We start from the raw sequence: 23,679 nt of genomic DNA, 5'->3' as shown, positions 1-23,679 counted from the left end.
TCTAATTGGCATGAACTGCAGGGGATCTGAATCAGAACATGTCAGTTAGTTCGATCATTGCGTCAGTATGTAGGCCATGTTAATACAGAATTATTACTTTGTCTGTCTCGTCTTTGTATATAGCTGAATGTCCCTGACAATTTCATGTTAGTTTTTAAGAACGACATTGGTGCTAATATATACATATATAGCATATAAGGAACACGTAAAAGTTGAGTCCATGCTGAAAAGATAAGAAAACCGCCACAACGTTTCATCTTGGAATAAATCTTTACTTGTTGTTTTGCAGCCTACCCATTCTGACCTAACTCCTCCCTTGAAATTCCCTAACAGATAAGGGTACGTAACGGCTCATGCGATGCTCAGTTGCAATTTGTCCCAAAACAAACAAGAACAGCAGCTGAGGGTTTGAGTTTGAACATGCACTGTATTAAAGCAGCTTTTATTTCCATTGATAAATGCTAGATATTCCTACAGAGATTCTCCAGGTGAGTAAGCGATTCCTGTTTCTGTTTCTATTTCTGTTTCATATATATATACAGTATATACATATATATGTTACATGTGACTCTGCAATAGTATAAATGTGTTATACACTATCAGGGGCTGCTTTTTTGTGCACCTCATCTACAACAAGGGTTTTTTTTCATTTATGTTTGTGGACCTTCACCATTTGAGGAAGTGAGTTAGATAAGAAAGTTACAGGTATGGTGAGCAATGACTGACAAAGGCACGTACTGCGTATTCCTTACAGAAGTGTAAGCAATTTGTTCTAAAAAACACCGGCTAAAGCCCAACATCGTTAGCAATCTTATTACTTAAACAGAATTAACATCAATAAACTGTAAGGTGCTGGTACATGCGAGTAGATTTGATCTTCTATTAAACAAAAATGCAATTACAGCTCTAAAAAGGTCAACCTAGACTTCTGTAACAGATCTGTTCAGGTCATCGCTGTTTCTCTGACCTTGTGAGTCTTTGGAATTTTAAAAGTGTATTTTGCTTGCCTTTCATGTGGTCTGTGTACAAGTCACTGTGGCGTATGCGGTCCTACACAGCCTTGCTATAGACGTGACGAGCCTCCGCTATGTTGCAATGGAGAACAGGTTCAGTACGGAGCTGTCGAGAAAATTCAGCTGGAAAGCTCGTTGCAGAAAAGCATCGTTATCTGTGTCCAGCGGCAAAGCGTCCTTCGTGGGTGCTGAAGAATCGATTTCACAGGCTGCGGGTCCAGGCGATTTAGAGTGTTAAAGGTCCCAGCGAAAACGAAACGGCGCTGGTACTTTTACACGCACGCACGCAACCAAATGCAAAGGACGCCGTAGTCGGCAGGATTTGAACCAGCGCGGGGAGACCCCAACGGATTTCAAGTCCGTCACCTTAACCACTCGGCCACGACTACAGCGAGCGCCGCGGCCGCTGCCTTCTTGCTACAATCGAACAGTGCGAGGCGGCGGCGGCAGCGGAGGCAACTTTTTTCAAGTTCGCTCTCCGTTTAAGAAACCTTTTACGCCATACGTGCAAGCACACACACACACACACACACACCTCAGAGGACTTAAGGGTGGCTTCAAGTTGGAATGATAAAGTCTCCCCGTTCGGACATGAAAACAGAACGTTCTTAGACAGAAAGCAATCAACAACGGAGACATGTGGACGACGATTTTAGTCACTGCACTTTGAATAGCATTTTTACTCCAGTTACAGGAGATGCACCAATGGCCCTTGACCTACGCTCTTACCAATGCCTTGAACATTCAAACAAAACAGCCCTCAAGTCCTGCGGTTTAATATAACGCTGTTACGTGTCGAGGCAGTATTTGACTCTGTCCTACCGTTGAGACACGGGGCGTATATGGAAACGAACACATGCTACGGATCGTCTCTAATCGGTCCCTACAGTTGGAAGGCTCCTTGAAGCGTGCACCCCCATCATTCATCTTTGCGCATCTGTGAAAGGTAGACTCTTGAGCAATGTTTGAGCCAGCTCTAAGGCAACTAGTGCTATTGGACAGACGCCTCTGGAAGATCCTAAGAGTCTCTTAACACCACTTCCAGCAGCAAGCTTAATTGTTCGCTGGAGGTCTCCCACCCAGGTACTGACCAGGCAAAGAATCACCAGTACATTGAATGAGGAAGTTAATCCTGAAATCCAATTACATATCTCAAGGTAAGACAAATCCATAAGAACATGTCTTAGTATTACTTCGTTTACATTAGTATGGCACTGAGTTGGAGCTCCTCTTTAAGCTGTGGTTTAGTTTTGCATTCATGTGTTTCTAGAGCAGTTATTTATGGGGGTGGGTGGGTCTTTCACAGAGGCTCAGGACAAATCCCCCGCCTGAAAGTCTAATGTGTGCGTTCAGACAGTCACAGGTCAAGAGCCAGGCAGGAGTACAATGGACAGAAGAGCCAACGAACTAAAAATAAAAGAACAGATATGAAAAAGCCACCATCTTTGTCTTTTTGACATTTTCCGACTTTCATGCAAGCCAGGACAAAGTTGCTCGTAGCTACTTGTGGATTCAAATACTCTATCGAGTGCTTTGATGAGTTTTTGCAATTTGATTGTCGTCCTGTCAGCCTGTTTCTGTTTTTTTTTTTTTTCAATCTAGGGATGGAAAGTATGAGGGAAATGATGGAGCAATCAATAACCGCTCCGGAAAAATGGCAGAAAGAAATGGTCCGTCACTAAGGACATTTGTGAAGCAGAGGAGTGACATCACCACAAAGGCGACACATTCTGCTGATGGTTTTGGTGAATAATGATTGAGGCGCGTTAAGAGAAAGGTAGCTGTGTCAGCATGCGTAGGCTGCAAAGGATCAAGCAAAGGTTTACTCCATGCTGAAAAGAGAAGAAAAGAAGCACAACGTTTCGACTGTGGAGCCTTCTGCGCCATCTTCTTTAGCGGTGATGCTGTTTACATTGGAAAAACGGAGACATGCGTCCCTGGGTGGGCTTGAACCACCAACCTTTCGGTTAACAGCCGAACGGGCTAACCGATTGCGCCACAGAGACTGACGGCTGCTTGTGCTCCCTACATTTGCAGGTTTATGGTCAAAGAAAACAATCACTTGCGCTTCTTGCAGCCGGCAATCTTTTTCCACTGACAACCAAGAAATGGATTTCATCTTTCACAAGCTGTATGGATTTCTTCAAAAACAAGTTATTCCAGAAAGGAAATGAATTCTTGCATTAAACTGAACCAAGCTGTACATGTTTGTCTGAAATGATACATTTGGCACAACAAGACACGGAGAGAGGCACCGCTGGTATTCAGACCCAGGATCGCCTGCTTACTAGGCGGGAAAAGGCGAAGTGCTGCTTCTCCTTTCCTGGTGCTATAAATACGCTAAATCACTTGGCCCTGCTGCCATGGAAATGAGTTCTTCAGATAACCACACATCTTGCGTTCGCGCCTCTTGTGCTCTACTTATGCTTTTGAAAACCTAATGAATAAAGCTGAAAGAACCGACACGATATGTAGGTGCTCTTAAAGCACGCAGTAAAGAACTGTTAACAGCAAGGGTTTCAGTGGGTTAACTGAGGAGAAGGCGTGATCGCTAATTGTTGACTTTTTATTTGGTGTTAGAAACACTCTTACTGTGCATGACGTGCAACAAATGTAGCCACAGAAATTGCATCACGCTTTCATGTATGCTATTGCAGACACCAACGTTGCCTAGATAGAAAACCGAAATAGCCGTGGGTTTGCTTGCTGGTCTGAAGGATCTCTCTTCGAATCGCTATCATTTGTCAATGGAAGTAAAAGGCGCTGCACAGAGATGCCCACTGTTGTGAGGCCGGTTAGCTCAGTTGGTTAGAGCATCGTGCTAATAATGCCAGAGTTGCGGGTTCGAACCCCTTACTGGCCAGGTCCTTTTCTCCTCTCTTACCAAAGCTGTTAGGTTCCTTTCCGTGGTGAGATGGGTTATCATGCAACGCTGCCACATAGTGCCGACAGACAATTAAATGACAAAAATGAAGAGAGTTAAAGCAGCTGGAGAGGTTATCTTACAACTTTTGAGCTGACACAGTTTTGGAAAATGTTTCCTTCACGCTGCACTGTACCATATAGGCAGCCAAGAGTCTCCAAAACAAAACAGAATTGACAGTCATATAATGTCCATTAACCCCGGTTTTAAACGCAGCATCATGTCTGCCATCATAAGAATATGAGTCCAATATTTTAGAATATAGTCAGAATGACTTCTAACCTTACCTGTGGTGTCTTTAATCCCTATTGCTCAATGCATGGTGTACGTACTGCATACATGTGTCTTGAGAATGAGGAATGGGCCCCTGAGACAGTCATTTGCCTATTTCACAAATGATCGTATTTTACTAGAGATTCTGTTTGGGATTCAGATGTGCATTCGGACAGCAATCCCTTTCAAGAAATGATACGTTCTGGATGAGGTCAAAAGTGCTGGAACACTGTATTTAGGATGTGTTTGCAGTGATTGTGTGTCTCCTGCTTCAACGCAGTGATATATAGATGTGCTCCTGTAATTTATTGGTACAAGCCCAGGGCAGTAAGCAGTCTGAGGATTTATTTCCAGACGGCATAGAACAGTGAAGCAGTGAAGTAGTGCAACACACTGGATCATTATATTATTAGAATCTATTCTACTTAAATTATTACATTATACACAACTTGAGTTCATTTTAAAAATTAAAAGGTAATGAAAGGAATGCATTTTCATGAGAAAGATAATACCGATATGCATGTGATAATCTTCCTTATATCATGTCGTGCATCATTTGGACACTTTGTGGGCTTGAAATACAAAGAAAATCATGTTCTATGGTACAAGACAAATACAAAACTTAAGCTTTTATTTTAATTAGATTTGTTTATTAAGCATAAGCAATCATTTATTACATTAATATATGTGAAAATGACATTTTAGCACCATAATATTACATACAGGTCTCTAGCTTCAACACAGTGATATATATATATATGCTCAGTGATTTATTGGTACATGCCCAGGGGAATAAATCAGAATTAGTATTTATTTCCATACGGGCTACAGGTAGTGTTGTGAAATACTTCAACACACTGGATCGCAGATTTAGACCCCCTGCACTCTTACTCCTTAAAAACCAAAGAAATGAAGATATGTAGCAATCAGGGGTAACAGGGGTGACAGTGACTTAATGCTTATACTACTTAATGCTTATACTAGTGGACTTCTGGTACCTTTAGGGTATGGTGTTCCCTGAAGGGCTCTCAAACCCCGCATTTCAGATGCCTAGCTGTATCGCTGATGTGTTGCACCTCAGAATCACTTTTAAACCTTACCTCTGGTATCTTTAATCCCTATTGCTCAACACATGGTGAAAGTATTGCATAAATGTGTCTGAAAATGAGCAATGGGCACCTGAGAGACTCATTTGCCTGTTTCACAAATGATCATATTTGACTAGAGATTCTGTTTGGAATTCAGTTGTGCATTCTGACAGCAATCTCTTTCAAAAAATGATTTTACCTTATCGCGGCTTTGCCCTTCTTGCCTCTTTGGACAATATCTCCATCTTGTGGTCGTTGTTGGTAATGTCTAGACAATATCTCCATCTTGTGGTCGTTGTTGGTAATGTTTTCTTATGCCCTTTTTTATTTCAATTCTCTATTAGTTGATTCTAGAATCTCTACAATAGAGTTGAAAACATCAGTTTTATAGCAGACAATATGACATTATTTATAGTCCAATTAGAAATTTATTACCCTGTTTTTAACATAATAACAAATTAAAATTGATTAAAACTAAGTTTGGAACACCAGGGAACATAAAAAATGATTTTTAGGAAAACCATGAGGTTCTCTGTGTCCGATGCCTGCAAGGGGAGAAAGCTAGAATCCTTTGATTTTTCAAAATTTGAAAATAAACATTATATAACAACAGCTTTCATTCCTAGGAGTGAAAAACAACCATTTTTGAAGACATATTAGTTTCTAAAACACTACAATAAAGTTAAAAACATCCATTTTATATTACATTATTTTTTGTGAAATAATTAAATTGGCTTATTTCTCTCGCATTAAAATGGCTACAAATGCAAGAATTCAACCAGATATTCTTGTAAAATGTATACTGTTGCATTGCAGTTAGTTAATGTAGTTAGTCCATAGTCAGCAATCTAAACTTTATTGTTAAGCTTTAATGATTGATGTTGTACCAGTAACCTTTAGAAATACTATAGTACTTCACAAATGCTTTGTGTGTTTGGAAATCTTTTGAGTAAAAGCCTTATAAAAATAGGTTTAGTTTTTACAGGACATCACAAAGAAATAGGATGGTATAATTCTTATAATTGCTTAGTGATTGTATTTGGAAGATTATGCACTAAACAGACTTCAGGGATGCCAGTGGATCATTGTGCTATTTGGAATTATTCCAAAAATCAAGTGACCTCTTTGCTGTAGTATTTTTAGTATTATTTATTTAGTATTAATAAAGAATAGATTTATTAAAGTCATGCGATGTGCAAGCGGGATATGTAAAATAATTTTAAATAAAGTTTTTTATTATTGTTATAGAGAAACATGATCAGATTTTCCCTGGTTCAGAAAAAAGACGATTAAAATCTGTAATCTTTCCACTTGTATGTCATCAGACATTAACGAGTACAACCCCCCTCTCTGCCGGAGTGCTGGCTGTGATGAATTAAACCAATTTCACAGGTATTTTCAAAGTAGGAAGTACAGTGTTAACTAGTAGATGGCCTCCTCAATGAAATCACTTCAACATGCTAATGGGTTGGTGTAACAGTCCCGGCGTGGCAAGCTTCCAATGTCAACTCGACTCGATTGGAAGACAATGAACGTATTTTAGCCCTAAATGAATTAATAGCAAACATGGTTTACATAAAAGACATTTTTCCAAGAAAGTTTATAATAATACGATCTATAGTTGAAATCTGAGCCTAAATATAAAGAAAAAAGCATTTTCAGAGAGCAATCACACTGTGTTTATGTAGAAAAAGCGATTAGGTTTATGAGCAATCTAATTACCGATTCGCTTAAAACGCTATATAAAATAAAGTTTATTTAAAGATGAATGATGTGTGTCGCAGTTTAAATAATTTTCGTAGTAGGGCTTGGACAGATTCCAAGTGCATTTTTGCAATTTAAGTTGCATTGTCCAATGTGATGTTGTAATACAGTTTAGAATACAGTAAGTCTAAACTGTATCAGCTTTATTTATGGGTTGCAATTTAGAAAAAGTCAAAAACCGCACTCAAAATGCAATTTAGAGCTTTCTGGCAAGAGGAGACACCCAAATTATAATGTAACATGCCACTGTTTGTGCATGAACAAAGTTATACTGCAATTTTCCTTAGATACGCGATTAAAAAAAATATTTTTTTTGAATCCCCGGCCGAACACATTCCATAAGAATCAGCGCTTTTATACAGTATATCGCCTTTAAACACATATATTTAAACATGCGTTTACGATTTAAATCAAAACGCGATTCAAATCAATATAAATGTTTATTTTGTAACGCATAGGTGACTATTCATTGTTATTAAAAAGACGTAAATTCGATCATGTTGTGATATTTAGAAATATAAATTTGTTTTGATGCGAGTGAGGTTTTATTTAATCTCTGACCAAGGGAAATGTTTCATTTTTTCAAAGAAATGTTTGTTAAAAATTAAAGTCGTAGTTCCATGAGATTCAACCACAGACCATGTGACATAGGAGTCAGGAACCTAACCCACAGCACCACCAGCGCAGACACATGCTGAGGGCTGAAAAAGCACTACAGAAACATTATCGACTATAAAATAATGTAATTAGGCACAGAAGAAGTTTACAGCACAGTACAATAATAAATGCTGACCATGACTTTAGAAGCATAAATTACCTTACACTCAATTTAAACACAAGCTGTCTTTAGCCCTCTAAGCTGGTTCATACAGAAATGTAGAGAACCAGGCTCAGAACACACAGCTTCATTAGCGAATACATATGCAGAACAACTAGAGAAGATGTTTTACAGAGGATGGATTTTTAGAAACATCCCATCAATGACATCACTGAAGTCAACTCCTAGGTAACTGTCGTGTGGATAGTTTCACAAGAATCAGACAAAGGTTTAAGCATCGCTTATTTTAGATAAAACTGCAAAAAAACAACAACAACCCATAATGTACTTCTTTGCGGCTCTGTTTGCCCAAATCATATATTCACAACGTGAAATTAGAAAATAATATTACGTAACCAAAAACCGCAATATGGAAACAGAACCTGTGTAATTGTTGACAGATGATGTACTCGTACCATTTTTACAAGACGAACTACAACACTTAAAAAATGACTTGTATGTACTTGATATCTCTAATCAATCCACTGCACTGCATTAAAACAAAACGAAAACTAAAACGCCCTGGGCATACCGTTTCGCGCTTCTTATCAGTTGCTCAAAAGCAATTTGACCGTATGAAATGCATAATATAAACCTAGAAACATATACGTGAGGAGTATTTACGTAGTATCGGTGTCAAGACATACCTCTCAAATACTGTAAATCAAGTTAAAAATATCTCAAGACCGATTCTGGTCATAATGAAACCATGTTTCGTGTATGTTTTCTTTAAAGTACCGAGACCAGCCATATACTGTATGTTTATGTTCCAAAATTAATATCGTTTATGGCCTTCACACGCGTTGCAGCATGCTCCTATTCTTTTTATGCTCAGGCACTAAGATTTCCCTTCAGTGGTAAAATTCCATATAAATATTCAATACTTAAACGGGCACAGTTAAGACATTAAATATACATATACATATACATATACATATACATATACATATACAAACTGTATACAGTACAGTTTGCATACGGTAATATGTTTATGTTCCTAAATCAACCTCTTTTATGAGCATGTGAAAGGCATGGTGAATCGATTCTCAAAAATTACTGTACTTTGCATGATTGGAAAAAAATGCGTGATTGCGAAATGCTGTGGTGTTACTTTTACAAAGAAGGTCAGTGAAAAAAATAATGTGGACCAGAGCAATACTTTGAGTTTACAGCTTGTCCAAGGTCATTTATTATTAATACTATTAGTAATATCTTCATTAAAGACTTTGATGGCTACAGCTCAAACATGAGAAGTTGAGCTTTATTAGCTCCACCTTGCGGAAATTCCGGATACTATTATTTTGCTAGCGGTATTTACCGGTAACTCGCGGTATTTACCGGTAACTCGCGGTAGACTGCGTACAGCGTACCGGAAAATAATGCGGTATCGCCCGCACATTTTGAATGGCTGCATCTGTAGCAATCATATTGTAGCAGACACTCATTTGCCTGTTTCACAAATGATCATATTTTACTAGAGATTCTGTTTGGGATACGGATGTGCATTCTGACACCAATCTCTTACAAAAAATGATTTTACCTTATCGCGGCTTTGCCCTTCTTGCCTCTTTGGACAATATCTCCATCTTTTGGTCGTTGTTGGTAATGTCTAGACAATATCTCCATCTTGTGGTCGTTGTTGGTAATGTCTTCTTATAGATAGATACTTTATTGATCCCGTGAGGGAAATTGCAGTGCAACAGCAGCTTAACACACACAACACAGCCACAGTGTAACGAATTATATAATAATAGTACAATACTGTATATATACTGTATATATATATATGAAACAGAAATAGAAACAGAAACAGGAATCGCTTACTCACCTGGAGAATCTCTGTAGGAATATCTAGCATTTATCAATGGAAATAAAAGCTGCTTTAATACAGTGCATGTTCAAACTCAAACCCTCAGCTGCTGTTCTTGTTTGTTTTGGGACAAATTGCAACTGAGCATCGCATGAGCCGTTACGTACCCTTATCTGTTAGGGAATTTCAAGGGAGGAGTTAGGTCAGAATGGGTAGGCTGCAAAACAACAAGTAAAGATTTATTCCAAGATGAAACGTTGTGGCGGTTTTCTTATCTTTTCAGCATGGACTAAACTTTTACGTGTTCCTTATATGCTATATATGTATATATTAGCACCAATGTCGTTCTTAAAAACTAACATGAAATTGTCAGGGACATTCAGCTATATACAAAGACGAGACAGACAAAGTAATAATTCTGTATTAACGTGGCCTACATATTGACGCAATGATCGAACTAACTGACATGTTCTGATTCAGATCCCCTGCAGTTCATGCCAATTAGAACAATAGCAATGCTGAGTCCTCCCCACCCTACTGAGCACAAATTCAGCTGCTCTCCAGTTCTGTTCTGCATGTTTTTTCATTGCAATTGAGCTCGGAGCTGGAGATGATCTCCATACAGTTCTGTGTTAACTAGCCCGCACTTGCGTGCTAATTTACGGGTTGTAGCAGATGATTTTCTATAGTTCATATACATGACGGCAACCTGTTACCGAGGAACCTGAGAGGTTTAAAAGCCTCACGAGCCAGGCAGGACTCGAACCTACAATCTTCTGATCCGAAGTCAGACGCGTTATCCATTACGCCACTGGCCCATAGGACATGCGCTTGCACTCCACCACAGAGAGCTCTACACTGCTACTAGTAGTACACCTCCCCATCTAAATTTTCACAGCAAGAAACTTGTGTTTCCTACTATTTTTATCAGGTTTAAAATATCATCTCCTTAAAACAGAAAAAGTGTTGATGTGTCGTGCTGAAATTCCGATTGATTTTGAATTCAAAGAAAAAACGTTTTCTTCCAAAACACCGTGAAATTGTCACATCTTGCAGACAATAGGTGTATTCCATGTTGAAAAGAGAAAAAAGAAAACAATGGACCCTTTTACAGGTGTGAGGCTTCTTCAGGTGTGAGAAGACCTCACGGCCGAAACGTTGTGTTTCCTTTCTTCTCTTTTCAGCATGCAATAAACCTATTACTTGTTCCTTTGCAGCCGAGGAATGCTGACATAGCTACCCAGCTGAACATCTTGCAGACTCTACAGTACTTCTCTCCTGTAGAAGTAAAGCAGGGCTTGCTGGGTGAGCTTTTGCTCCGGTAAATTAGGTCACGTGTCATGTTAAATCACTTCTTCTAAACACAACATTTGCTGGTGCTAGCTTTCCCCATGAAAAGAGACATTTCCCTTACAGTACATGACATATCGTTTTTATTCTATCAATAAGTATAGAAATTAAACAAAAGAAAAAATGGTGTCGCCAAAGAATGCACAGCTCTGTCGCCTTGGGGAGGTGTCAAGGGCATTGAGCTCCTTGGACATGAAAAGTGCCCGATAAATGCCATTTCTCATCATTTCTCTTGGCGTCAGTTCTGCTATTAAATGGGACGGAGGCAACGGGCTCAGAGAGCAGGTTAAGTGCACACCGAACGCAGATGTGTCCAAGTGTCTGTAAAAGCGCGGTGCTCCGCTGGCGCTGTTCCCTAGTGGCTTAAAGTGCCCGCCTAGTAAGCAGGCGATCCTGGGTCTGAATACCAGCGGTGCCTCTCTCCGTGTCTTGTTGTGCCGAATGTCTCATTTCAGACAAACATGTACAGCTTGGTTCAGTTTAATGCAAGAATTCATTTCCTTTCTAGAATAACTTGTTTTTGAAGAAATCCATACAGCTTGTGAAAGATGAAATCCATTTCTTGGTTGTCAGTGGAAAAAGATTGCCGGCTGCAAGAAGCGCAAGTGATTGTTTTCTTTGACCATAAACCTGCAAATGTAGGGAACACAAGCGGCCGTCAGTCTCTGTGGCGCAATCGGTTAGCGCGTTCAGCTGTTAACCGAAAGGTTGGTGGTTCAAGCCCACCCAGGGACGCATGTCTCCGTTTTTCCAATGTAAACATCATCACCGCTAAAGAAGATGGCGCAGAAGGCTCCACAGTCGAAACGTTGTGCTTCTTTTCTTCTCTTTTCAGCATGGAGTAAACCTTTGCTTGATCGTTTGCAGCCTACGCATGCTGACACAGCTACCTTTCTCTTAACGCGCCTCAATCATTATTCACCAAAACCATCAGCAGAATGTGTCGCCTTTGTGGTGATGTCACTCCTCTGCTTCACAAATGTCCTTAGTGACGGACCATTTCTTTCTGCCATTTTTCCGGAGCGGTTATTGATTGCTCCATCATTTCCCTCATACTTTCCATCCCTAGATTGAAAAAAAAAAAACAGAAACAGGCTGACAGGACGACAATCAAATTGCAAAAACTCATCAAAGCACTCGATAGAGTATTTGAATCCACAAGTAGCTACGAGCAACTTTGTCCTGGCTTGCATGAAAGTCGGAAAATGTCAAAAAGAAAAAGATGGTGGCTTTTTCATATTTGTTCTTTCATTTTTAGTTCGTTGGCTCTTCTGTCCATTGTCCTCCTGCCTGGCTCTTGACCTGTGACTGTCTGAACGCACACATTAGACTTTCAGGCGGGGGATTTGTCCTGAGCCTCTGTGAAAGACCCACCCACCCCCATAAATAACTGCTCTAGAAACACATGAATGCAAAACTAAACCACAGCTTAAAGAGGAGCTCCAACTCAGTGCCATACTAATGTAAACAAAGTAATACTAAGACATGTTCTTATGGATTTGTCTTACCTTGAGATATGTAATTGGATTTCAGGATTAACTTCCTCATTCAATGTAGTGGTGATTCTTTGCCTGGTCAGTACCTGGGTGGGAGACCTCCAGCGAACAATTAAGCTTGCTGCTGGAAGTGGTGTTAAGAGACTCTTAGGATCTTCCAGAGGTCTCTGTCCAATAGCACTAGTTGCCTTAGAGCTGGCTCAAACATTGCTCAAGAGTCTACCTTTCACAGATGCGCAAAGATGAATGATGGGGGTGCACTCTTCAAGGAGCCTTCCAACTGTAGGGACCGATTAGAGACGATCCGTAGCATGTGTTCGTTTCCATATACGCCCCGTGTCTCAACGGTAGGACAGAGTCAAATACTGCCTCGACACGTAACAGCGTTATATTAAACCGCAGGACTTGAGGGCTGTTTTGTTTGAATGTTCAAGGCATTGGTAAGAGCGTAGGTCAAGGGCCATTGGTGCATCTCCTGTAACTGGAGCAAAAATGCTATTCAAAGTGCAGTGACTAAAATCGTCGTCCACATGTCTCCGTTGTTGATTGCTTTCTAAGAACGTTCTGTTTTCATGTCCGAACGGGGAGACTTTATCATTCCAACTTGAAGCCACCCTTAAGTCCTCTAAGGTGTGTGTGTGTGTGCTTGCACGTATGGCGTAAAAGGTTTCTTAAACGGAGAGCGAACTTGAAAAAAGTTGCCTCCGCTGCCGCCGCCGCCTCGCACTCCCTGTTCGATTGTAGCAAGAAGGCAGCGGCCGCGGCGCTCGCTGTAGTCGTGGCCGAGTGGTTAAGGTGACGGACTTGAAATCCGTTGGGGTCTCCCCGCGCAGGTTCAAATCCTGCCGACTACGGCGTCCTTTGCATTTGGTTGCGTGCGTGCGTGCGTGTAAAAGGACCAGCGCCGTTTCGTTTTCGCTGGGACCTTTAACACTCTAAATCGCCTGGACCCGCAGCCTGTGAAATCGATTCTTCAGCACCCACGAAGGACGCAGATACCGATGCTTTTCTGCAACGAGCTTTCCAGCTGAATTTTCTCGGCAGCTCCGTACTGAACCTGTTCTCCATTGCAACATAGCGGAGGCTCGTCACGTCTATAGCAAGGCTGTGTAGGACCGCATACGCCACAGTGACTTGTACACAGACCACATGAAAGGCAAGCAAAATACACTTTTAAAATTCCAAAGACTCACAAGGTCAGAGAAACAGCGATGACCTGAACAGATCTGTTCCAGAAGTCTAGGTTGACCTTTTTAGAGCTGTAATTGCATTTTTGTTTAATAGAAGATCAAATCTACTCGCATGTACCAGCACCTTACAGTTTATTGATGTTAATTCTGTTTAAGTAATAAGATTGCTAACGATGTTGGACTTTAGCCGGTGTTTTTTAGAACAAATTGCTTACACTTCTGTAAGGAATACGCAGTACGTGCCTTTGTCAGTCATTGCTCACCATACCTGTAACTTTCTTATCTAACTCACTTCCTCAAATGGTGAAGGTCCACAAACATAAATGAAAAAAAAACCCTTGTTGTAGATGAGGTGCACAAAAAAGCAGCCCCTGATAGTGTATAACACATTTGTACTATTGCAGAGACACATGTAACATATATATATATACTGTATATATATATATGAAACAGAAATAGAAACAGAAACAGGAATCGCTTACTCACCTGGAGAATCTCTGTAGGAATATCTAGCATTTATCAATGGAAATAAAAGCTGCTTTAATACAGTGCATGTTCAAACTCAAACCCTCAGCTGCTGTTCTTGTTTGTTTTGGGACAAATTGCAACTGAGCATCGCATGAGCCGTTACGTACCCTTATCTGTTAGGGAATTTCAAGGGAGGAGTTAGGTCAGAATGGGTAGGCTGCAAAACAACAAGTAAAGATTTATTCCAAGATGAAACGTTGTGGCGGTTTTCTTATCTTTTCAGCATGGACTAAACTTTTACGTGTTCCTTATATGCTATATGTGTATATATTAGCACCAATGTCGTTCTTAAAAACTAACATGAAATTGTCAGGGACATTCAGCTATATACAAAGACGAGACAGACAAAGTAATAATTCTGTATTAACGTGGCCTACATATTGACGCAATGATCGAACTAACTGACATGTTCTGATTCAGATCCCCTGCAGTTCATGCCAATTAGAACAATAGCAATGCTGAGTCCTCCCCACCCTACTGAGCACAAATTCAGCTGCTCTCCAGTTCTGTTCTGCATGTTTTTTCATTGCAATTGAGCTCGGAGCTGGAGATGATCTCCATACAGTTCTGTGTTAACTAGCCCGCACTTGCGTGCTAATTTACGGGTTGTAGCAGATGATTTTCTATAGTTCATATACATGACGGCAACCTGTTACCGAGGAACCTGAGAGGTTTAAAAGCCTCACGAGCCAGGCAGGACTCGAACCTACAATCTTCTGATCCGAAGTCAGACGCGTTATCCATTACGCCACTGGCCCATAGAACATGCGCTTGCACTCCACCACAGAGAGCTCTACACTGCTACTAGTAGTACACCTCCCCATCTAAATTTTCACAGCAAGAAACTTGTGTTTCCTACTATTTTTATCAGGTTTAAAATATCATCTCCTTAAAACAGAAAAAGTGTTGATGTGTCGTGCTGAAATTCCGATTGATTTTGAATTCAAAGAAAAAACGTTTTCTTCCAAAACACCGTGAAATTGTCACATCTTGCAGACAATAGGTGTATTCCATGTTGAAAAGAGAAAAAAGAAAACAATGGACCCTTTTACAGGTGTGAGGCTTCTTCAGGTGTGAGAAGACCTCACGGCCGAAACGTTGTGTTTCCTTTCTTCTCTTTTCAGCATGCAATAAACCTATTACTTGTTCCTTTGCAGCCGAGGAATGCTGACATAGCTACCCAGCTGAACATCTTGCAGACTCTACAGTACTTCTCTCCTGTAGAAGTAAAGCAGGGCTTGCTGGGTGAGCTTTTGCTCCGGTAAATTAGGTCACGTGTCATGTTAAATCACTTCTTCTAAACACAACATTTGCTGGTGCTAGCTTTCCCCATGAAAAGAGACATTTCCCTTACAGTACATGACATATCGTTTTTATTCTATCAATAAGTATAGAAATTAAACAAAAGAAAAAATGGTGTCGCCAAAGAATGCACAGCTCTGTCGCCTTGGGGAGGTGTCAAGGGCATTGAGCTCCTTGGACATGAAAAGTGCCCGATAAATGCCATTTCTCATCATTTCTCTTGGCGTCAGTTCTGCTATTAAATGGGACGGAGGCAACGGGCTCAGAGAGCAGGTTAAGTGCACACCGAACGCAGATGTGTCCAAGTGTCTGTAAAAGCGCGGTGCTCCGCTGGCGCTGTTCCCTAGTGGCTTAAAGTGCCCGCCTAGTAAGCAGGCGATCCTGGGTCTGAATACCAGCGGTGCCTCTCTCCGTGTCTTGTTGTGCCGAATGTCTCATTTCAGACAAACATGTACAGCTTGGTTCAGTTTAATGCAAGAATTCATTTCCTTTCTAGAATAACTTGTTTTTGAAGAAATCCATACAGCTTGTGAAAGATGAAATCCATTTCTTGGTTGTCAGTGGAAAAAGATTGCCGGCTGCAAGAAGCGCAAGTGATTGTTTTCTTTGACCATAAACCTGCAAATGTAGGGAACACAAGCGGCCGTCAGTCTCTGTGGCGCAATCGGTTAGCGCGTTCAGCTGTTAACCGAAAGGTTGGTGGTTCAAGCCCACCCAGGGACGCATGTCTCCGTTTTTCCAATGTAAACATCATCACCGCTAAAGAAGATGGCGCAGAAGGCTCCACAGTCGAAACGTTGTGCTTCTTTTCTTCTCTTTTCAGCATGGAGTAAACCTTTGCTTGATCGTTTGCAGCCTACGCATGCTGACACAGCTACCTTTCTCTTAACGCGCCTCAATCATTATTCACCAAAACCATCAGCAGAATGTGTCGCCTTTGTGGTGATGTCACTCCTCTGCTTCACAAATGTCCTTAGTGACGGACCATTTCTTTCTGCCATTTTTCCGGAGCGGTTATTGATTGCTCCATCATTTCCCTCATACTTTCCATCCCTAGATTGAAAAAAAAAAAACAGAAACAGGCTGACAGGACGACAATCAAATTGCAAAAACTCATCAAAGCACTCGATAGAGTATTTGAATCCACAAGTAGCTACGAGCAACTTTGTCCTGGCTTGCATGAAAGTCGGAAAATGTCAAAAAGAAAAAGATGGTGGCTTTTTCATATCTGTTCTTTTATTTTTAGTTCGTTGGCTCTTCTGTCCATTGTCCTCCTGCCTGGCTCTTGACCTGTGACTGTCTGAACGCACACATTAGACTTTCAGGCGGGGGATTTGTCCTGAGCCTCTGTGAAAGACCCACCCACCCCCATAAATAACTGCTCTAGAAACACATGAATGCAAAACTAAACCACAGCTTAAAGAGGAGCTCCAACTCAGTGCCATACTAATGTAAACGAAGTAATACTAAGACATGTTCTTATGGATTTGTCTTACCTTGAGATATGTAATTGGATTTCAGGATTAACTTCCTCATTCAATGTACTGGTGATTCTTTGCCTGGTCAGTACCTGGGTGGGAGACCTCCAGCGAACAATTAAGCTTGCTGCTGGAAGTGGTGTTAAGAGACTCTTAGGATCTTCCAGAGGTGTCTGTCCAATAGCACTAGTTGCCTTAGAGCTGGCTCAAACATTGCTCAAGAGTCTACCTTTCACAGATGCGCAAAGATGAATGATGGGGGTGCACGCTTCAAGGAGCCTTCCAACTGTAGGGACCGATTAGAGACGATCCGTAGCATGTGTTCATTTCCATATACGCCCCGTGTCTCAACGGTAGGACAGAGTCAAATACTGCCTCGACACGTAACAGCGTTATATTAAACCGCAGGACTTGAGGGCTGTTTTGTTTGAATGTTCAAGGCATTGGTAAGAGCGTAGGTCAAGGGCCATTGGTGCATCTCCTGTAACTGGAGTAAAAATGCTATTCAAAGTGCAGTGACTAAAATCGTCGTCCAGATGTCTCTGTTGTTGATTGCTTTCTGTCTAAGAACGTTCTGTTTTCATGTCCGAACGGGGAGACTTTATCATTCCAACTTGAAGCCACCCTTAAGTCCTCTGAGGTGTGTGTGTGTGTGCTTGCACGTATGGCGTAAAAGGTTTCTTAAACGGAGAGCGAACTTGAAAAAAGTTGCCTCCGCTGCCGCCGCCGCCTCGCACTCCCTGTTCGATTGTAGCAAGAAGGCAGTGGCCGCGGCGCTTGCTGTAGTCGTGGCCGAGTGGTTAAGGTGACGGACTTGAAATCCGTTGGGGTCTCCCCGCGCAGGTTCAAATCCTGCCGACTACGGCGTCCTTTGCATTTGGTTGCGTGCGTGCGTGTAAAAGGACCAGCGCCGTTTCGTTTTCGCTGGGACCTTTAACACTCTAAATCGCCTGGACCCACAGCCTGTGAAATCGATTCTTCAGCATCCACGATGGACGCTTTGCCGCTGGACACAGATAACGATGCTTTTCTGCAACGAGCTTTCCAGCTGAATTTTCTCGGCAGCTCCGTACTGAACCTGTTCTCCATTGCAACATAGCGGAGGCTCGTCACGTCTATAGCAAGGCTGTGTAGGACCGCATACGCCACAGTGACTTGTACACAGACCACATGAAAGGCAAGCAAAATACACTTTTAAAATTCCAAAGACTCACAAGGTCAGAGAAACAGCGATGACCTGAACAGATCTGTTACAGAAGTCTAGGTTGACCTTTTTAGAGCTGTAATTGCATTTTTGTTTAATAGAAGATCAAATCTACTCGCATGTACCAGCACCTTACAGTTTATTGATGTTAATTCTGTTTAAGTAATAAGATTGCTAACGATGTTGGACTTTAGCCGGTGTTTTTTAGAACAAATTGCTTACACTTCTGTAAGGAATACGCAGTACGTGCCTTTGTCAGTCATTGCTCACCATACCTGTAACTTTCTTATCTAACTCACTTCCTCAAATGGTGAAGGTCCACAAACATAAATGAAAAAAAAAACCCTTGTTGTAGATGAGGTGCACAAAAAAGCAGCCCCTGATAGTGTATAACACATTTATACTATTGCAGAGACACATGTAACATATATATACTGTATATATGAAACAGAAATAGAAACAGAAACAAGAATCGCTTACTCACCTGGAGAATCTCTGTAGGAATATCTAGCATTTATCAATGGAAATAAAAGCTGCTTTAATACAGTGCATGTTCAAACTCAAACCCTCAGCTGCTGTTCTTGTTTGTTTTGGGACAAATTGCAACTGAGCATCGCATGAGCCGTTACGTACCCTTATCTGTTAGGGAATTTCAAGGGAGGAGTTAGGTCAGAATGGGTAGGCTGCAAAACAACAAGTAAAGATTTATTCCAAGATGAAACGTTGTGGCGGTTTTCTTATCTTTTCAGCATGGACTAAACTTTTACGTGTTCCTTATATGCTATATGTGTATCTATTAGCACCAATGTCGTTCTTAAAAACTAACATGAAATTGTCAGGGACATTCAGCTATATACAAAGACGAGACAGACAAAGTAATAATTCTGTATTAACGTGGCCTACATATTGACGCAATGATCGAACTAACTGACATGTTCTGATTCAGATCCCCTGCAGTTCATGCCAATTAGAACAATAGCAATGCTGAGTCCTCCCCACCCTACCGAGCACAAATTCAGCTGCTCTCCAGTTCTGTTCTGCATGTTTTTTCATTGCAATTGAGCTCGGAGCTGGAGATGATCTCCATACAGTTCTGTGTTCACTAGCCCGCACTTGCGTGCTAATTTACGGGTTGTGGCAAATGCTTTTCTATAGTTCATATACATGACGGCAACCTGTTACCGAGGAACCTGAGAGGTTTAAAAGCCTCATGAGCCAGGCAGGACTCGAACCTACAATCTTCTGATCCGAAGTCAGACGCGTTATCCATTACGCCACTGGCCCACAGAACATGCACTTGCACTCCACCACAGAGAGCTCTACACTGCTACTAGTAGTACACTTCCCCATCTAAATTTTCACAGCAAGAAACTTGTGTTTCCTACTATTTTTATCAGGTTTAAAATATCATCTCCTTAAAACAGAAAAAGTGTTGATGTGTCGTGCTGAAATTCCGATTGATTTTGAATTCAAAGAAAAAAGGTTTTCTTCCAAAACACCATGAAATTGTCACATCTTGCAGACAATAGGTGTATTCCATGTTGAAAAGAGAAGAAAGAAAACCATGGAGCCTTTAACAGGTGTGAGGCTTCTTCAGGTGTGAGAAGACCTCACAGTCGAAACGCTGTGGTTCCGTTCTTCTCTTTTCAGTGTAGTGATTCATAGCCGTTCAGGGACCCCAAATATGTAAGAAAACCGGTTCAGGGACGCCAAATATGTAATCATAGTGGCTCTCTGAAGGCACCAGTTCTGTAGGGTTTGGGCATTTACTGAGACAATTATTAATTGTAGCAGTAAATCACAAAGTTGATTCTTTTGATGGCTTTAGAGTCCAACCATGCGACATAACTCAAACAACGCACACACACAGGTACTAATACACGAGGATACATTTATTAATACATAGAATATGCATATAAAACTAACAGATCTTATCGAGAGGGTTATCAGAATACAAAAGGTATATATTCAGTCAGTTACGAAGTGTTACACATATCAAGAGGACATACGTTCAGTATATCATTCATTAAGACCGTTTCGTAAATGAACTTAGTTATAACTTCTACATTAGATACTCAAACAAGTACATAACTCTTAGGAATTAAATTGATATCAACTGGTTGGGATAACAATTGAATTCTCGAGCTGTAATGCATTGAAGTTAAATACTCATCCAATCTTTGGGGATTCAGATCTCCTGCGGGCACAAAGAAACAGTTGCAGGCTGTTGCTGTCCAATCCGCGCTCTCTGGCTCAGTGCCAGGCTGTGCTGTGCGGCTTGCGACGGTGCGCTGCTGATGCTCACTGACCGGCTAGTTAGTGTTGGCTTTAACTAGCAAAGTTTGTGCACAGGAGAAAAGATGACTGTGGGTCCCAGCAAGTCAGGAAGAGGACCGGTTCGTTCCTAATGAAGAGCTAGTTCTGAATAGTGATTCAGCTGTCCACAGTTCCGACCTGTTCACGAGGCCTGCTGCTGGTTACTCTCTGGCAACCTCCACTCTAGACTCTTAGAACAAAGGAAAGTTCTGGCACTCAGACACACTGGCCGTTCCGTGGTTGTCCGGGCTGAGTCTCAGGATGGTCAGGAGGCGCACTGCGAGGATGTCCTGCCCTTGGGAGCCTTCTGCTCCTGGGCCGTCCTGCCCTGGAATTCTCCTTTGAATTCCCTTTAGAACAGTCCACAGAATCCTCTCCAGAATCCCTTCTGAATCTTGTTGAATCTCACTGAATCTCTCAGGCTCTCTGTGTTGCCTGTTTTTACCTGGAGGAACTTCAGCTCATTGATTGGCTGAAAGTTCCATGGGCATCAGAGTCCCACGTGGGTTACTCGGCCCTACCAGTCCCTGATTGGTTGATCAAGGTGAGATATGAGTCACTTACTCCTGACACTTAGTAATGCAGTCCAGATGTCCAACTGGCACTCCCTAGACAGATAGGCGCCAATGGATGACCATTGATCATGATAGCCAGGCTTAGCTAAGTGCATCCCCCTTTGGGAGCTGTCCTAGGACCTTAAATCACCCTGGGAATAGTCTCTCTGTGGCTGCACCACAGAGATGAACAGAGAAATGGGGCCTCATTTGGGAAGCTCGGAAACACTTAATTCTGCCTTATTAATAAGCCTCGCCGCTACATCAGCATGCAATAAACCTATTACTTGTTCCTTTGCAGCCGAGGCATGCTGACGTAGCTACCCAGCTGAACATCTTGCAGACTCTACAGTACTTCTCTCCTGTAGAAGTAAAGCAGGGCTTGCTGGGTGAGCTTTTGCTCCGGTAAATTAGGTCACGTGTCATGTTAAATCACTTCTTCTAAACACAACATTTGCTGGTGCTAGCTTTCCCCATGAAAAGAGACATTTCCCTTACAGTACATGACATATCGTTTTTATTCTATCAATAAGTATAGAAATTAAACAAAAGAAAAAATGGTGTCGCCAAAGAATGCACAGCTCTGTCGCCTTGGGGAGGTGTCAAGGGCATTGAGCTCCTTGGACATGAAAAGTGCCCGATAAATGCCATTTCTCATCATTTCTCTTGGCGTCAGTTCTGCTATTAAATGGGACGGAGGCAACGGGTTCAGAGAGCAGGTTAAGTGCACACCGAACGCAGATGTGTCCAAGTGTCTGTAAAAGCGCGGTGCTCCGCTGGCGCTGTTCCCTAGTGGCTTAAAGTGCCCGCCTAGTAAGCAGGCGATCCTGGGTCTGAATACCAGCGGTGCCTCTCTCCGTGTCTTGTTGTGCCGAATGTCTCATTTCAGACAAACATGTACAGCTTGGTTCAGTTTAATGCAAGAATTCATTTCCTTTCTGGAATAACTTGTTTTTGAAGAAATCCATACAGCTTGTGAAAGATGAAATCCATTTCTTGGTTGTCAGTGGAAAAAGATTGCCGGCTGCAAGAAGCGCAAGTGATTGTTTTCTTTGACCATAAACCTGCAAATGTAGGGAGCACAAGCGGCCGTCAGTCTCTGTGGCGCAATCGGTTAGCGCGTTCGGCTGTTAACCGAAAGGTTGGTGGTTCAAGCCCACCCAGGGACGCATGTCTCAGTTTTTCCAATGTAAACATCATCACCGCTAAAGAAGATGGCGCAGAAGGCTCCACAGTCGAAACGTTGTGCTTCTTTTCTTCTCTTTTCAGCATGGAGTAAACCTTTGCTTGATCCTTTGCAGCCTACGCATGCTGACACAGCTACCTTTCTCTTAACGCACCTCAATCATTATTCACCAAAACCATCAGCAGAATGTGTCGCCTTTGTGGTGATGTCACTCCTCTGCTTCACAAATGTCCTTAGTGACGGACCATTTCATTCTGCCATTTTTCCGGAGCGGTTATTGATTGCTCCATCATTTCCCTCATACTTTCCATCCCAAGATTGAAAAAAAAAAACAGAAACAGGCTGATAGGACGACAATCAAATTGCAAAAACTCATCAAAGCACTCGATAGAGTATTTGAATCCACAAGTAGCTACGAGCAACTTTGTCCTGGCTTGCATGAAAGTCGGAAAATGTCAAAAAGAAAAAGATGGTGGCCTTTTCATATCTGTTCTTTTATTTTTAGTTCGTTGGCTCTTCTGTCCATTGTCCTCCTGCCTGGCTCTTGACCTGTGACTGTCTGAACGCACACATTAGACTTTCAGGCGGGGGATTTGTCCTGAGCCTCTGTGAAAGACCCACCCACCCCCATAAATAACTGCTCTAGAAACACATGAATGCAAAACTAAACCACAGCTTAAAGAGGAGCTCCAACTCAGTGCCATACTAATGTAAACGAAGTAATACTAAGACATGTTCTTATGGATTTGTCTTACCTTGAGATATGTAATTGGATTTCAGGATTAACTTCCTCATTCAATGTACTGGTGATTCTTTGCCTGGTCAGTACCTGGGTGGGAGACCTCCAGCGAACAATTAAGCTTGCTGCTGGAAGTGGTGTTAAGAGACTCTTAGGATCTTCCAGAGGTGTCTGTCCAATAGCACTAGTTGCCTTAGAGCTGGCTCAAACATTGCTCAAGAGTCTACCTTTCACAGATGCGCAAAGATGAATGATGGGGGTGCACGCTTCAAGGAGCCTTCCAACTGTAGGGACCGATTAGAGACGATCCGTAGCATGTGTTCATTTCCATATACGCCCCGTGTCTCAACGGTAGGACAGAGTCAAATACTGCCTCGACACGTAACAGCGTTATATTAAACCGCAGGACTTGAGGGCTGTTTTGTTTGAATGTTCAAGGCATTGGTAAGAGCGTAGGTCAAGGGCCATTGGTGCATCTCCTGTAACTGGAGTAAAAATGCTATTCAAAGTGCAGTGACTAAAATCGTCGTCCAGATGTCTCTGTTGTTGATTGCTTTCTGTCTAAGAACGTTCTGTTTTCATGTCCGAACGGGGAGACTTTATCATTCCAACTTGAAGCCACCCTTAAGTCCTCTGAGGTGTGTGTGT

The 23,679-nt window shown here is 41.8% G+C and overlaps 10 non-coding genes across 10 annotated transcripts; 5 read left to right on the top strand and 5 right to left on the bottom strand.

The window, feature by feature from the left end:
- Positions 1-1,320: 1,320 nt before the first annotated feature.
- trnas-uga (transfer RNA serine (anticodon UGA)) lies at positions 1,321-1,402 on the bottom strand. Its single transcript has one exon. It is a non-coding gene; the product is annotated as a tRNA-Ser (tRNA).
- Positions 1,403-2,945: 1,543 nt separating this feature from the next.
- On the bottom strand, positions 2,946-3,019 carry trnan-guu (transfer RNA asparagine (anticodon GUU)). Its single transcript has one exon. It is a non-coding gene; the product is annotated as a tRNA-Asn (tRNA).
- A 7,414-nt stretch (positions 3,020-10,433) lies between these two features.
- Positions 10,434-10,506, bottom strand: trnar-ucg (transfer RNA arginine (anticodon UCG)). Its single transcript has one exon. It is a non-coding gene; the product is annotated as a tRNA-Arg (tRNA).
- A 1,193-nt stretch (positions 10,507-11,699) lies between these two features.
- trnan-guu (transfer RNA asparagine (anticodon GUU)) lies at positions 11,700-11,773 on the top strand. The gene has a single exon. It is a non-coding gene; the product is annotated as a tRNA-Asn (tRNA).
- Positions 11,774-13,306: 1,533 nt separating this feature from the next.
- On the top strand, positions 13,307-13,388 carry trnas-uga (transfer RNA serine (anticodon UGA)). Its single transcript has one exon. It is a non-coding gene; the product is annotated as a tRNA-Ser (tRNA).
- Positions 13,389-14,937: 1,549 nt separating this feature from the next.
- Positions 14,938-15,010, bottom strand: trnar-ucg (transfer RNA arginine (anticodon UCG)). The gene has a single exon. It is a non-coding gene; the product is annotated as a tRNA-Arg (tRNA).
- A 1,193-nt stretch (positions 15,011-16,203) lies between these two features.
- trnan-guu (transfer RNA asparagine (anticodon GUU)) lies at positions 16,204-16,277 on the top strand. Its single transcript has one exon. It is a non-coding gene; the product is annotated as a tRNA-Asn (tRNA).
- A 1,537-nt stretch (positions 16,278-17,814) lies between these two features.
- trnas-uga (transfer RNA serine (anticodon UGA)) lies at positions 17,815-17,896 on the top strand. The gene has a single exon. It is a non-coding gene; the product is annotated as a tRNA-Ser (tRNA).
- Positions 17,897-19,447: 1,551 nt separating this feature from the next.
- On the bottom strand, positions 19,448-19,520 carry trnar-ucg (transfer RNA arginine (anticodon UCG)). Its single transcript has one exon. It is a non-coding gene; the product is annotated as a tRNA-Arg (tRNA).
- A 2,681-nt stretch (positions 19,521-22,201) lies between these two features.
- trnan-guu (transfer RNA asparagine (anticodon GUU)) lies at positions 22,202-22,275 on the top strand. The gene has a single exon. It is a non-coding gene; the product is annotated as a tRNA-Asn (tRNA).
- The last annotated feature ends 1,404 nt before the right edge of the window (positions 22,276-23,679 follow it).

This window comes from Lepisosteus oculatus, unplaced genomic scaffold, assembly GCF_040954835.1.
Source record: "Lepisosteus oculatus isolate fLepOcu1 unplaced genomic scaffold, fLepOcu1.hap2 HAP2_SCAFFOLD_67, whole genome shotgun sequence".
NCBI lineage: Eukaryota > Metazoa > Chordata > Actinopteri > Semionotiformes > Lepisosteidae > Lepisosteus > Lepisosteus oculatus.
Note: the sequence above shows the minus strand (reverse complement) of the source record. Positions and strands in the feature narration are given on the sequence as shown.